The 15971-nt window shown below is 40.7% G+C and overlaps 1 long non-coding RNA gene across 1 annotated transcript; it reads right to left on the bottom strand.

Annotated features, from left to right (window-relative positions):
* Positions 1-7017: 7017 nt before the first annotated feature.
* LOC135543336 (uncharacterized) lies at positions 7018-13883 on the bottom strand. Its single transcript, XR_010456203.1, has 2 exons — positions 13418-13883; positions 7018-9226 (listed from the first exon to the last, which is right to left on the bottom strand). It is a non-coding gene; the product is annotated as an uncharacterized LOC135543336 (long non-coding RNA).
* Positions 13884-15971: the final 2088 nt, after the last annotated feature.

Below are 15971 nucleotides of genomic sequence, written 5' to 3'. Positions count from 1 at the left end.
CAACAATGGACGGTGTGCTATTTACAAAACGCGATCGGTGAAAAACAGACTGCACTACAATAGCGCCACCTGCTGTCTTGGAGCATTTAATGGAAAACCAGTTACGAGATCCTACCCCCAACCACAAATTGAGCTAAAATATCTTCTTTTTCGTCTCTATCAGACTACTCTGAATTGCTAGTTTAGATTTCTAACTGTTGTCAGTCAGTATATTCTGTAATAACGAGAGGTTTTTTTTCATGCCTTTGCATTGTCTCTTAGTGCCTTCTATTTAAACCATCATGTCCAAGGAGACACCAGTTGGGAGGTCAAAGTTGACCCTAACCAGTAACACAGGGTTAGGGCCAGGGGTTGTATTCACAAAGGTCCCAATTCTGGGGGTTAGAAATACAGGGCTTGAAAACAAAAGTGTCAATGTATGTCAATGACTAGAATGACCTCTTAAATCCGCAAATCTGGATCCCTGCACAGTCTCATTGAAGATCTTGGCCCATTTTCTATCCTCTTTGGACTTAAACCCAATTATGATAAGTGTACCTTATGTTAAAATACACATTTTTACATTACCTTGTAGTTTACCTATAAAATGGCCTGTTGGTGAAGTAGACATACTTGATATTCATATCCTTAAAGATATCAATTCATTTACCACAATAAAGTTTAATTGAAAGTTAGCAAAAATAGACAATATTCTGCAACCATGGAGAGGTATACCTGTATATTTATGGACAAATCACATTGATTAACTCAAGTCCAATCTCCATTTTACGGACTAATTTATGGCGCAGCCTACTCCAGATGACATGTTGTTTTTAAATCATATGAGCCAAAAATATTGCTAATTAAAGGTGCCTATTTATATAATGAACATGAGTTTGGGTGACTGAAATAATGAAACATGGCCGCTGGAAGATTCTGCATTTCTCCCAGCTCTGCTGTCCAATATTTTGCTCCTCTCCGCTCATACAGGAGTAATAAAGGCCTAGTGCACTAATTTGGTGAAACAAAACAAATGCTGTATACATTTTTTTATATTAATAATCTTTAAAATTGTGACTGTCAGAGGGTGCTGCAGCACCTACAGCACCGCTACTCTCACGAAAAGCTTCACTCATACGTAAATTATACTTAAACCCAAACTTTTTCTACAGTAGATTATTTTTTTTACCTTCATTTTACTAGGCAAGTCAGTTGAGAACAAATTCTTATTTTCAATGACGGCCTAGGAACAGTGGGTTAACTGCCTGTTCAGGGGCAGAACAACAGATTTTGTACCTTGTCAGCTCAGGGATTTGAACTTGCAACCTTTCGGTTACTAGTCCAATGCTCTAACCACTAGGCTACGCTGCCGTAAGAAAAGCTCAACCTTTGTTCAAAATTACCTTTTTGCGTTTATACAGATTACAACTTCTCATTTTCGATTAATTGAAAAGGAAACTTTGTTCAAAGTATCGCCCTTTCAGTTAAATGCAACTAAATGTAATCTACATAATCCCCAAAAGTAATTATTTATCATGAGAGGGCCACAGACTATAAATAGTCATCCTGCATACTCCAAGAAAGGTTCAATCTCCCCATTCTGGTAAAAATAGTTATATATTTCTGAGGTGTAGTCACTTTTAAGGACACAAGCTCATGTAAAGAGTACAAATATGATACAAATATGACATATTTGATATGATGCATTTCCTATTCAAAAAAACGTTATGAATAAGGCTCGAGATGACTTACAGTGTGCTTTCTAAATATAGTATAATCAAACTATAAGATTTCACCTTCGTTCCAACTGTAAAATACATATCTGTGTGTCTAGTGTTAGAGAAAATATGTATATTTTCTAAAGGTTTCTCTTGATCAAAACGTTTGCCCTCATCGCTGTGAACGGCACACAGAGCTATAGCTTGGCTTCCTGAACTAGTTAGGAGCTTGCCTATCATTTCCTATGAATCTTGTCAGAAATGTTTGTTTGTCATAGACTATGTTTAAAATATATGAATAATTTTAGATCAATGGCTATAAATCGATCTCTGAATGTGCTACAGTGATACAGACATACAGTGCTACAATGATACAGTGATGAGCCACCCCTGTAATGATTGCAGGCATGTGCTTTGTCAGTGGATGTGGTGTAGGGTTCAGCCAGGAGTTGATGGACAGTCAGCTGTGAAAATGATATGGTAGGAGGGACATTCCAGCTTCAAGGAGTTTCCATGCTCACATCCTACGTCACACAGGCTCAGACAATATAACTCCACCATTCCTATTCATCCTGTGTCCGTGGGAACCAGGGCTATCGCTCATTGCAAGCCATTTCAATCTACAGTGTCCACAGATGGATTTGTAAGTGAAAATGTTGGTCGGAACCAGTACCAGAACCACGCAGGTCCCCTAAACAGGGGTCTTTACATCCCTTGAGGTTTTAAACAAGTTATACACAGCTGGTTACAATGTCAGTTTTATCCTCCAGAAAAGATAGAACAAATATTACGACAAATATTATGGTTAAACTCAAATATACTGATTGATAAAAATGTAAAAAATCTTTATTGAACTTTTTTTTCTTGTTTTATATTTATTCAGGATATTATGAATAGGAATGGTGGAGTTATGTCACACATGCAAATATAAAAAAAAAGATGGGAATGTTTGCTTCATCCAAAGTTACAATCGACTGATTGTAGCATTACTGCAAAAATGGAGGAGGTGTCACGTTCTGACCTAGTTCTTTTATTTTGTCTTTGTTTTAGTATGGTCAGGATGTGAGTTGGGTGGGTTGTCTATGTTAGCTTTTCTATGATTTGCTATTTCTATGTTTGGCCTGGTATGGTTCTCAATCATTTACATTTACATTTAAGTAATTTAGCAGACGCTCTTATCCAGAGCGACTTACAAATTGGTGACCTTCTGACATCCAGTGGAACAGCCACTTTACAATAGTGCATCTAAATCATTTAAGGGGGGGGGGAGAAGGATTACTTTATCCTATCCTAGGTATTCCTTGAAGAGGTGGGGTTTCAGGTGTCTCCGGAAGGTGGTGATTGACTCCGCTGTCCTGGCGTCGTGAGGGAGTTTGTTCCACCATTGGGGGCCAGAGCAGCGAACAGTTTTGACTGGGCTGAGCGGGAACTGTGGTAGGGAGGCTAGCAGGCCAGAGGTGGATGAACGCAGTGCCCTTGTTTGGGTGTAGGGCCTGATCAGAGCCGAGGCAAGCACCATGGTCTTGTAGCGGATGCGAGCTTCAACTGGAAGTCAGAGGCAGCTTTCAATCGTAGTCCCTGATTGAGAACCATATTTAGGTAGCCTGTTTTCTATTGTGTTTCGTGCGTGATTATTTTCCATGTTAGTACCACACGGGACTGTTTTGTTTGTTTCACGGTGTTATTTTGTATGTTGTAGTGTTCAGTTTGACTTATTAAAATGGACAATTACCATGCTGCAAATTGTCCGATCTCTCTTACTCCTCTTACTCCTCGTCAAAAGAAGAGGACAATCGTTACAGGAGGCATGTGGAACGGGGAGAAAGTAGGGAACATGTTTGTCAGCAATATCTTAAAGACCAAAATTTGGTGAAAAAGATTGGCATAAATAGACTAAATTTACCAGTTTCATTTGAAGACAAAAATGTTGACAGCTGCGCAATACAGATCGCAAAATAGCTGCGAAGAGATTGTCTATGTACTGATTCCATGGCACATCAGTGGCGGTTCGAGCTTGTATGGCTCCCTGGGCGAACCCCCCCTTCAGCCCCCCCTCCCCCAAAAACAAAAAAAGCACCATTCTGCACTAACTGTCATTTTTATTCAGACATTTGGAACAACACAAATAAATAATATTTAGTATAGTTTTATCTATAAAGGATAACTTTTTAAATGTTTCTTATTTTTGAAATTCAATGAAGAGGAGGGTCCTCCCCTTCCTCCTCTGAGAAGCCCCCATTGATTTTTCTGGTATCGCCCCAATGTAGCTTGTTTCTGGTCACATGCTCAGGAATGTCTGAACAATTAACATCCATTTAAAATTAATCTTACAAATAGCAATGTTGGGTGATTTGGAATGACATAGTCAATCAATCAACAACAACATAACACTCACAGGAAAGGTCTTAATCTTTAGCTCACAATCTGTGTATACTATGCAAAATTAATGTAAAACATCACAGCACAGTTGAAAAACGGTACTTGGAAATCAAAAGAGGGTGGTCTATGGAGATAAGTGGGATGGACTGAGAGTACAGCTCTCAGTCCATGATCTGTAATGGTTATTACTGAAAACACTATGTCATGTAAATTCTTACATAGGGACACCCGAAGTCAATCTCAAATGAATCATTGTTTATTGTCAGTGCACTGGAGAGGTTCCAACAAACTTAATGAACCATAGTGAACGTCTGTCAGAAGCTCTAACGGGGCAGTCCCGTTTAGTTCCCTTATAGACTGGTTACAGGCACGTTATATAGGCATAGTTCATAGGGTTGGTTCTGGCATGTGTTTGGCACTGTCTCGTATCTTATAATAATAATACCTTTATTTTACTAGGCAAGTCAGTTAAGAACAAATTCTTATTTTCAATGACGGCCTAGGAACGCTCTAACCACTAGGCTACCCTGCCGCCCCATCTTAACTAGTCAAAAGGGGGAGGTCATAACGCCCCCTTTAGCCTTACCAAGCACAGGCAGGAAGCAAGGATTGTTTATGACACCAAAGACAAGATGCACAAAGTAAGATTTCTACATAACTACATAATGTGTACCGGAAATGTCTGATTACTATTTATTTAAAATGTAATGTGTGTACACTACCGGTCAAAGGTTTCAGAACACCTACTCATTCAAGGGTTTTTCTTTATTTGGACTATTTTCTACATTGTAGAACAATAGTGAAGACATCAAAAACATGAAATAACACATATGGAATTATGTAGTAACCAAAAAAGTATTAAACAAATCAAAATATATTTTATATTTGAGATTCTTCAAATAGCCACCCTTTGCCTTGATTACAGCTTTGTGCACTCTTGGAAAACTTTCAAACTAAAGGACCATTCTTGGCAGTGAAAAAACACATTTGAATAAATGTAGATTTTGACACTCTTTTGTAGGTGTCTTAACCAGCCATAAAATAACACAATATGTCACAACAGGTGTAAATATGGGCCATGGCAGTGTTATGACTATATTATGGACATGTTATGACAAGTTATGTCAGCTGTTATGACATATTCTGACATGAATATGACCGTGTCATAATGCATTAAGATGCTAGGTGTCTAGTAAAGTGTTACCAAAAAAATGGATGCAGGCTAATTCAATCTTTATGGAGCTGGGGCACAGACTGAGCCGTAACAGTTTGAACTAAACCCATGGCGCAATATTTAGAATGTTGTCGACAGACTAGAATACATCGAGAGAACGGGTTTAGAAAATAGGGATATGGATTTAAAAAATATATATATTTAGATGGCTTTCTTTCATTTATCCCAATTTTCTGAACTGTTTCTGAACTCATTCTCTCAATGTATTCTAGTCTGTCGACTAAATTTGAATTGAAGGGACACTGTATTTAAAGGGATCACGGCTTAAGATAAATGACCTGAAAACCTTGTTGAATTAAAACTCAATGAGAACATCTGTTGGCCAGCGGTTTTCAGTTGTTGAATTACATTTATTCAGAGCACACAAAAGAATCACGCCTGCAAAGCCCATTATGCACCTTCATATGGTAAGTCTGAATACCAACTACTGAGAAGGGTGTAAAAAAGGCATCGTTTTCTAAATCGGATCCAAAGCGTCTGAGTGGGAGTACTGATCTAGTTTTGCTTCTTCAATTATAATGAATGTATAGGGGCAATGGGGCAATCTGATCCTAGATCAGCACTCATTTGAGATGCTTTATGTAAATTATAATGAATGGGCAGGGGCGAACTGATCCTAGATCGGCCCTCATCTCAGACGCTTTATGAAAACGGTTCAGGATATAGGGTTGGGGATAACATGGTTGATGATATTACTAGATATTATCTAGCATGTCCTGCGTTGCATATAATCTGACTAAGCATACAAGCATACAAGTATCTAAGTATCTGACTGAGCGGTGGTAGGCAGAAGAAGGCGCGTAAACATTCATTCAAACAGCACTTTCGTGCGTTTTGCTAGCAGCTCTTTGTTGTGCATCAAGCATTGTGCTGTTTATGACTTCAAGCCTATCAACTCCCGAGATGAGGCTGGTGTAACCGAAGTGAAATGGCTAGCTAGTTAGCGCGCGCTAATAGCGTTTCAAACGTCACTCGCTCTGAGCTTTCTACCCTTGCTCTGCATGGGTAACGCTGCTTCGATGGTGGCTGTTGTCGTTGTGTTGCTGGTTCGAGCCCAGGGAAGAGCAAGGAGAGGGACGGAAGCTATACTGTTACACTGGCAATACTAAAGTGCCTATAAGAACATCCAATAGTCAAAGGTTAATGAAATACAAATGGTATAGAGGGAAATAGTCCTATAATTCCTATAATAACTACAACCTAAAACTTCTTACCTGGGAATATTGAAGACTCATGCTAAAAGGAACCACCAGCTTTCATATGTTCTCATGTTCTGAGCAAGGAACTGAAACATTAGCTTTCTTACATGGCACATATTGCACTTTTACTTTCTTCTCCAACACTTGTTTTTGCATTATTTAAACCAAATTGAACATGTTTAATTATTTACTTGAGGCTAAATTGATTTTATTGATGTATTATATTAAGTTAAAATAAGTCTTCATTCAGTATTGTTGTAATTGTCATTATTACAAATCAATAAAAAAAAATAAAAAAAATTGCCTGATTAATCGGTATCGGCTTTTTTGGTCCTCCAATAATCAGTATCGGCGTTTAAAAATCATAATCGGTCGACCTCCAGTTGGTACAGATACAAGATATTTGGGCCACTATCTTCTATGTCATTGTTAAACAATTGAATAAGAACTCCTATTGTTTAGAAATCCAAATGTGCGCTCTGTGCTAGATACAGTGGTGAGGGCTTCCTTTTTCTTTAGTTGTAGACAAAGAAAGGAAAATTGTTTCTTTATTTGTAATTAATTTCATTTTTTAAATCTTTGCACAAAACAACCAAAGCATTAAAAACAAAAAACACAAATACATAGACATTTTTCCTCAAATGATATGGTGAGGGCTTCCTGAAGCCAGCAGTGTCCTCCTTCACTTTTTACACATTGTTACATTGCAGACTTATTCTAAAATTGATTAAATAATAAAAAATTCTCAGCAATCTACACACAATACCCCATAATGACAAAGCAAAAACAGTATAGAAAATGTTTGCAAATGTATTAAAAATAGCACAAGTATTCAGACCCTTTGCTATGAGACTGGGAATTGATATCAGGTGCATCCTGTTTCCAATGATCATCCTTGATGTTTCTACAACTTCTACAATTCAATTGATAGGACATGATTTGGAAAGGTACACACATGTCTATATAAGGTCCCACAGTTGACAGTGCATGTCAAAGCAAAAACCAAGCCATGAGGTTGAAGGAATTGTCTGTAGAGCTCTGACAGGATTGTGTCAAAGCACAGATCTGGGGATGGGTAGCAAAACATTTCTGCTCCATTGAAGGTCCTCAACAACACAGTGGCCTCCAGCATTCTTAAATGGAAGAAGTTTGGAACCACCAAAACTCTTCCGAGAGCTGGCTACCCAGCCAAACTGAACAATCGGGGGAGGAGACCAAGAACCTGATGGTCACTCTGACAGAGCTCCAGAGTCACTCTGTGGAGATGGGAGAACCTTCCAGAAGGACAAACATCTCTGCAGCACTCCACCAATCAGGCTTTTATGGTAGAGTGGCCAGACGGATGCGACGCCTCAGCAAAAGGCACATGACAGCCCGCTTGGAGTTTGCCAAAAGGCACCAAAAAGACTCTCAGACCATGAGAAACAAGATTCTCTGGTCTGATGAAACCAAGATTGAAATCTTTGACCTGAATGCCAAGCGTCACATCTGGAGGAAACCTGGCACCATCCCTACGGTGTAGCATGGTGGTGGCAGAATAATGCTGTGGGGATGTTTTTCAGTTGCAGGGACCGGGAGACTAGTCAGGATCGAGGCAAAGCTGAATGGAGCAAAGCACAGAGATCCATTTGCTAAAATTTCTAAAAAAAATGTTTTTGCTTTGTCATTATGGGGTATTGTGTGTAGATTGATGAGAGAAAAAAAACTATTTAATCAATTTTAGAATAAGGCTGTAACATAACAAAATGGATAAAGTCAAGGGGTCTGAATACTTTCCGAATGCACTGTAGGTCTCTGAAATTGAGAGCTAGTTTCAGCTAAGAAGCCTAATACTGACTGATTTTCACAACTCAATTTGTTTTGTCGTCAAGTGCCAGAAAACAGAACATAACATTAATTTACAAGTTGGATGTGAGAAGTAATCCACAATGACAAAGTATCATTTGTTGTTTTCACTTTCACTTGAGGCTGAAGCTTTTGCTGTACTCACTGCAGTAATATAATGTATGCCCTTTAATGTCAGTGTTCATATGTGATGTATGGCTGTTTATAACCAAAGCTTTTGCCACATTATTTGCACTGGTCAGATTTCTCCCGTGGGAACACACTGATGAAGTCTTAAATAGCTTTCCATTGATACAGATTCTCTCCTCTGTGTATCCTTGTATGGCTGGTCAAGTTGCTCTTATGGTTAAACCTTTTGCCACATTGTTTGCACTGATAGGGATTCTCTCCTGTGTGTACCCTTGTATGGATGGTCAAGTTGCTCTTCTGGTTAAACCTTTTGCCACATTGTTTGCACAGAAAAGGTTTCTCTCCTGTGTGTATCTTTAAATGCAAGGTCAAGTTTCCCTTACGTGTAAAGCTTTTGCCACATTGTTGACACCAATATGGTTTTTCCAGTGTAGCAGAGCAGTCTGGATGAACTGAGAGGGGCTGATCACTGGTTGGTTGTGGTACTCTGTAGCCCTCTCCATCAGGTTCTGTTTTAATCTCTTCAGTTATGATGATAGGCAGAGCGCTCCTCTCTCCATCATCCACAGTTTGGTTTTGGTAAAGACGTGAGGGCTGAGGTGGGTCCTCCTGACTGAGTCTGAACTCCTGATGTTCCTCTTTAATCTGTGTGGGTTCTGGGTCCTCCTGCCCCAGACTGGGGCTCCACTCCTGCTCACACTTCTGCTGCTCAGGGGGAACAGAGGGAGTGAGTTGCTGGAAGTCTGGAGGGAAACATATATATTCAATCAATATTGACTTATATCTTAATACAAAATCTGTACTTTTACTTGGAAGGCCAGTCTGTGCAAAAAAAAAACAAGATGATTTGTTGTCTAGTCTACACTGGTGGGAAACATGAACATGAGCTCCCTGAATTCCCTGTAAGGGTGAAGGAGGCAGAGATTTCCAGGATAAGAGCTGTCCAGTGTCTCTTATGCTGAGGCAGCCAAAAGAGTGAAAGAAAGTGCTAGTGGGTCGGTTGCCATGATGGAGACACCGTAGTCTAGTCCTGTGGGTGCCGTTCGCCAGGTGCAGGGTCCAGACACCCTCGCCTTGAAAAAGGTGGACTTTGGCATTTATCGCTATGGTTATAAACTGCACTGCCGGAGTGGATAAGAACTCAAGATTGATTGATATCATATCTGCAGCTGAACACCTCTTGGGATTGAAGGATGTCATGGACGATGGGCTACACAGAGTAATGGCTGGAGCAGTTCCGTCCTGTCAGGTCCCCAGTAGGGTTCTGAGTGCATTTTGGATGACTGACACTGTCTGCCCTACAATCCCACTTTAGAAGACTGGTCTTGCTTTGTTCATAACCAAATTGGAAGATGCTATTTACCACATACAACAGGGAAAAAAACGTCCCTTCAACTGGTAAATACTAGTGGGAAACTCATCTATCATCCCAAACTCCGACTTATCCCACATGCTGAAACCTGACGTCACACATTAAGATAATTATCTCGGGAATGGCATTTTTGGCCAGTAAATGCAACAAAACATTATTTATAAAAAGCAATCTATGAATATGGTTTTTGAACACAATTTGTTTGTGAGCATGATAACTGTACTTTTAGTTTATGGTTGAAGCAGCTTGTTTGCCATTGGCCAATCTGCATTTCTCAACGAGTTTAAAGCATGTGGATGCATCCAACTCGTATTTAAGACTTTACAACGGGTAAATAACACTTTCCCACTTGGTTATGAACGCAGCATCTATACCAGAGAAGGTATAGAAACCGAGACACCTCATAGGCTCATATTATCTGGTTGGCGCGTAAGTAGACCAGCCTCATTTATAACGTTGCGTAAATTTCACACCAATTAAATGCGTGCGCCATTTCTGAAAAGTTTGCGCACATACAAAAATATTCAGATTGATCAACTTGGCGCACGCCATACATACGCATGTTTACAGTTATAAAATCAGACGCGTCCTGAAACTGCACTCATGAACGAGCATTAAAACTCCGCCTGAAAAACGCCTATCGTTCACCCTTTATGGTCAGAATAACACCCTTATTTGCTGTATACTTTTAAAGTATTTGAATTAGGTCGAGGCATGTTTCTAAAGGATATAGAAATAGTGAACTTGATCAAATGTCTTTGGAGGAGATGGCACAATGTTAAACTTGCTGTAGGCGTAGGCTGACAGACATACAGTTTAGGAAAGACAGCAATTGCAAATGGCGGTGGACCTGTAAACAGATCGTTTGAATTTAATAGGGCCTGTTTTGCATTAACTTTATCTCGAACCTATGCTGCACTGCCCGCGAATTACAGTGTCTACTCACAGTGGTATCCATACACCTCAATGCACAATATCAACTGTTTGTTCACCTGTTAAAAAAAATCTACTTTGTTATAAACCACACTTCCTTTCTGATGTATAGAGCAAAATACTTGAAATAATAGCGTATATAATAGGCCCAATTAAATGAGAGACGCGCATGGTAATTTGTTGTATATAGGCCATTGCTACTTCGGGAATATGAACCCAGCATGCCCAGAAAATGTGAAGAATGTATTCTACAATGGTTATGAAAAGTTGTGTATAAATCAAATTGTCTACTGAATAAATGTTCAATTAGAGTATTCAGACGTAAACTATAGAAGTAACCGACACCTTAACAACCTGCGCTCCAGATCAGATGGCATACTGCAAAATACCGCAAAATACTGTAGCTGCTGTGAAGTGGGTCCAATTAAACTAGAGACGGAACGAAAGGTATCACTGCTGTAGGCTACCTCTTGAGTATGAAACCATTGCAAAAAGGAGAGGAATTTATTATGCAATGAAATAAATAATAGCCTAGGAAATATACCTATTTCTAATTATTTTAAAATGCAAAAGAATAACAAATGATACTTTCTCTCCTCACTAATGGTAAATTATTGCATCTTGATATTAACCTGTTTGTTATGAATAAGCCGTCCATCATATGCCCCTTTTGCACAAAATACTAATCTACTTGCAATGCAATACTTCAACCACTAGAAACTGTGCGTGTGCATGGTCTAAAGTTTGCGGGAATGTGAGCACATTTTCACATCAACTTCAGTTTTTATAAATGCCAACTTTTATGTGGAAACTGATGCACACGTTTTGGGGTATATTTTACACGTACCCGCGGTTTATAAATGAGGCCCCAGATCCAGCTGCTATCGCAATGGTGACTATGAAAGAGCCATAGGATCTGACCGAATCGGACAGACAAAAAGGTTATGAAACACAACAATTGCAAATTGCTGTGGACCTGTAAACAGATCGTTTGAATTGAATCAGGCCTGTTTTGCGTTGACTTTTTCTCAAACCTATGGTGCACTGCCCACGAATTCTAAAACAGTGTCTACTCAGAGTGGTAGCCATTTATGCAGTCACTTCATCCCTGCACACATGTACAAATGACCTCGACTAACCTGTACCGCTGCACACTGACTCGGTACCGGTACCCCCTGTATATAGCCTCGTTATTGTTATTTTATTGTGTTGCTTTTTATTATTGTTTTACTTGAGTTGATTTGGGAAATATGTTCTTAACTCTTCTTGAACTGCACCGTTGGTTAAGGGCTTGTAAGCATTTCATGTTAAGGTCTACACTTGTTGTATTCGGTGTGTGACAAATAAAGTTTGATTTGATACACACTTCAATGCAAAAGATAAACTGTATGTTCAGCTGATATCACATTGGTGACTATGAGACAGCCATAGGATCTGACTGAATATTACTGATTCTCTCCACACACAGTAACTGGAGTAAATTTGGGGCGATATGAGAAGCTCAAATTTGAGTTTTTCCCAAATCTGTGGAAAAACTACTTTGTTTGAAAGCGCCTGTGGCAGTTCATCTGCCTGGGTTGCGTTCAGTTCATAAAAACTTAAAATAACACACTCCTCCCTGGTCGCTAGGCGGTATTACATGATACATATGGGTGTGAACTTGAGGGGATTCGATGCATGCTCCTGGTGTACCGGGTTAGCGTTGACTGCATTTGTTTTAGAACCGGGCTGCCTCCCGGTCGTGAGCCAGGTGCAATATTATGAAATAACTATCAATACTATGAAATAACACACATGGAATCATGTAGTAACCAAAAAAAAGTGTTAAACAAATCAAAATATATTTTAGGTTCTTCAAAGCTGTCATCAAGGCAAAGGGAGTCCTCTTTGAAGAATGTCAAATATAAAATACATATTTTTATTTGTTTAACACTTTTTTTGGTTACTACATGATTCCATGTGTGTTATTTCATAGTTTGATGTCTTAATTATTATTCTACAATGTAAAAAATAAAGAAAAACCCTTGAATGCGTAGGTGTCTCCAAACTTTTGACTGGTACTGTATATTTTATGGAGAAGAGATGTTGAATGTTCCTGAATGATGCGCCATGCTCTATTTTTGACAATATGCCGAGCAGCGCAGATTACAATTCGATTTGAGTAGGGCGTGCCTCCCTCGCCAGCCGTTCAACCCGGGCAGGTTAATCGAGTCTGAAATCGCAAAAAGTCGTCCATCACCACATGGTAACTGCCCTCTGGGCCACGATAATCACAACTTTTTCAAATAGTCGTTCCGCTTCCGTTAAATTCAACGTTGCACCCCTTTCTGTCGTACTGAACGCAACCCTGGTCTACACTACAGCACGTGATTCAAAGAAGCAACGTTGGCAAACCAGGGGTGTATTCATTAATTCTGTTGCAAAACGTTTCTTAGACGGAAGCAAACGAAACGGGGAGGGATCTACCTGAATTTGTTTAATAGAAAATCTTATTTTGCATCTGTTTGCACTAATGATTACTCCCCAAGATTTGCGGTCAGGGTGAGAATTGCACAACGTGCCACATAAATGGTCTTATCATTATTCTACAAGTAAAATGTTATAACTCGAACGTTAACTCGCTACAGACCTGTTCTGTATAACTGTATCTCTGATTTGATAATCATGTCCATCTCCCTCCGTAGACGCTCGTTCTCCTCTGCTGAACGGAAGATTTCTTCCCGATACTCTGCTATAGTCTTCTCTACGGCCCCGAATATCTCCACAGCAGCAGCCGACAAACGCTCGGTGACGAACACATTCAGCAACTGTAGTTTGGACATATTGGCGAGGGCAATAAAAGTCTAGCTGTTTGTTTTATCAAAGAAATGTTGAAACGTCTGTCTGCTTCAGCCTAGCGGGTTTACGCTACCTAGTAGATACCTTTGTAAACAATGTGCTGTGTTTTCTATTCATCAACCGCTGACGGTGTAAGACTGCATTACATTAGCGCCACCTGATGTCTTGGAGCACGTCAAACCACGTCCGGAGGCCGTCAATGAACGGGGGTAAATTTGAGCTGGATTTGCCCTCCAGGCAAGCAACTAGAGCATGTCGTCTATACGGAGAACAGGCGTGTGTGCTCTGTTGTAGACAGCCGTGAAGACTTCCTGTAGCCAGCAGTGTCCTGGAGAGTAGGTCCCTGAGTCAGAGCTAGATTCAGTTTACAGATCTGATAGACTAATGCTTTTCCCTCTCCACACATTACACAATTTGTTCTGTTATCAATTGCCAGAAAACATAATATAAAACCTATTCACAAGTTGGATGTGTCAAGAAATTCACAATGACAAAGTATGAATGTATTGTTTTAACTTCAGATTCACTTCAGGTTAAGCTTTTATGTAACCCCTTTTGTGAGTGATCATATAAGACTCCTTTCAAACTAAAGCATTTGCCACATGATTTGCACTGGTAAGAGATCTCCCATGTGAAACACGCTGATGACATCTTAGATACACTATATATACATGAGTATGTGGACACCCCTTCAAATGAGTGGATTTGGCTGTTTCAGCCACACCCATTGCTGACAGGTGTATAAAATTGAGCACAAAGCCATGCAATCTCCATAGTCACACATTGGCAGTAGAATGACCTTACTGAAGAGCTCAGGATGCCACCTTTCAACAAAAAAAATCTGCCCTGCTAGAGCTGCCCCGGTCTATTGAAAGTGCTGTTATTGTGAAGTGGAAACATAGGAGCAACAAAGACTCGGACGCCAAGTGGTAGGCAACACAAGCTCACAGAACGGGACCGCCGAGTGGTAGGCCACACAAGCTCACAGAACGGGACCGCCGAGTGGTAGGCAACACAAGCTCACAGAACGGGACCGCCGAGTGGATGACCACACAAGCTCACAGAACGGCACCGACGAGTGGTAGGCAACACAAGCTCACAGAACGGGACCGCCGAGGGGTAGGCCACACAAGCTCACAGAACGGGACCGCCGAGTGGTAGGCCACACAAGCTCACAGAACGGGACCGCTGAGTGGTAGGCAACACAAGCTCACAGAACGGGACCGCCGAGGGGTAGGCCACACAAGCTCACAGAACGGGACCGCCGAGGGGTAGGCCACACAAGCTCACAGAACGGGACCGCCGAGGGGTAGGCCACACAAGCTCACAGAACGGGACCGCCGAGTGCTGAAGCGCGTAACGCATACAAATAGTCTGTCCTCGGTTGCAACACTGACTACCGAGTTCCAAACTGCCTCTGGAGCATCATGAAATGGGTTTCCATGGCTGAGCAGTCACACACAAGCCTAAGATCACCATGCGCAATGCCAAGCTTCGGCTGGAGTGGTGTAAAGCTCCCCGCCGTTGGAGTTTGGACCAGTGGAAATGTGTTCTCTGGAGTGATGAATCACACTTCACCATCTGGAAGTCTGATGGACAAATCTGGGTTTGGCGGATGCCAGGAGAACGATGCCTGCCCCAATGTATAGTGCCAACTGTAAAGTTTTGAGGAGGAATAATGGTCTGGGGCTGTATTTCATGATTCGGGCTAGGCCCCTTAGTTCCAGTGAAGAGAGAACTTTACAGCATACAATGACATTCTAGATGATTCTGTGCTTCCAAATTTGTGGCAACAGTTTGGGGAGGGCCCTTTCCTGTTTCAGCATGACAATGCCCCTGTGCATGAAGTGAGGTCCATACATAAATGGTTTGTCGAGATCGGTGTGGAAGAACTTGACTGGTCTGCACAGAGCCCAGACATCAACCCCATCGAGCACCTTTGGGATGAATCGGAATGCCGACTGTGAGCCAGCTTAATCGCCGACCTCACTAATCCTTGTGGCTGAATGGAAGCAAGTCCCCACAGCAATGTTCCAACATATAGTGGAAAGCCTTCCTAGAAGAGTTGAGGCTTTTATAACAGCAAGGGGCGACCAATTCCAAATGAATGCCCATGATTTTGGAATGAGATGTTTGATGAGCATGTGTCCACATACTTTTGGTCATGTAGTTTACGTTAATGCGATGTAACTTTTCTTGCATACAGGACAGCTACTATATATGGTCTCTCTCCTATATGAAGTCTCATATGCAATGTCAATTCTATCTTGTTGTTGAAGGCTTTCTCAGTCTTTGCACTGACATGGTATCTCCCGTATGTGTATCTTTGAATGGAATGTCAAGTG

This window comes from Oncorhynchus masou, chromosome 7 (assembly GCF_036934945.1).
Source record: "Oncorhynchus masou masou isolate Uvic2021 chromosome 7, UVic_Omas_1.1, whole genome shotgun sequence".
Lineage (NCBI taxonomy): Eukaryota > Metazoa > Chordata > Actinopteri > Salmoniformes > Salmonidae > Oncorhynchus > Oncorhynchus masou.
Note: the sequence above shows the minus strand (reverse complement) of the source record. Positions and strands in the feature narration are given on the sequence as shown.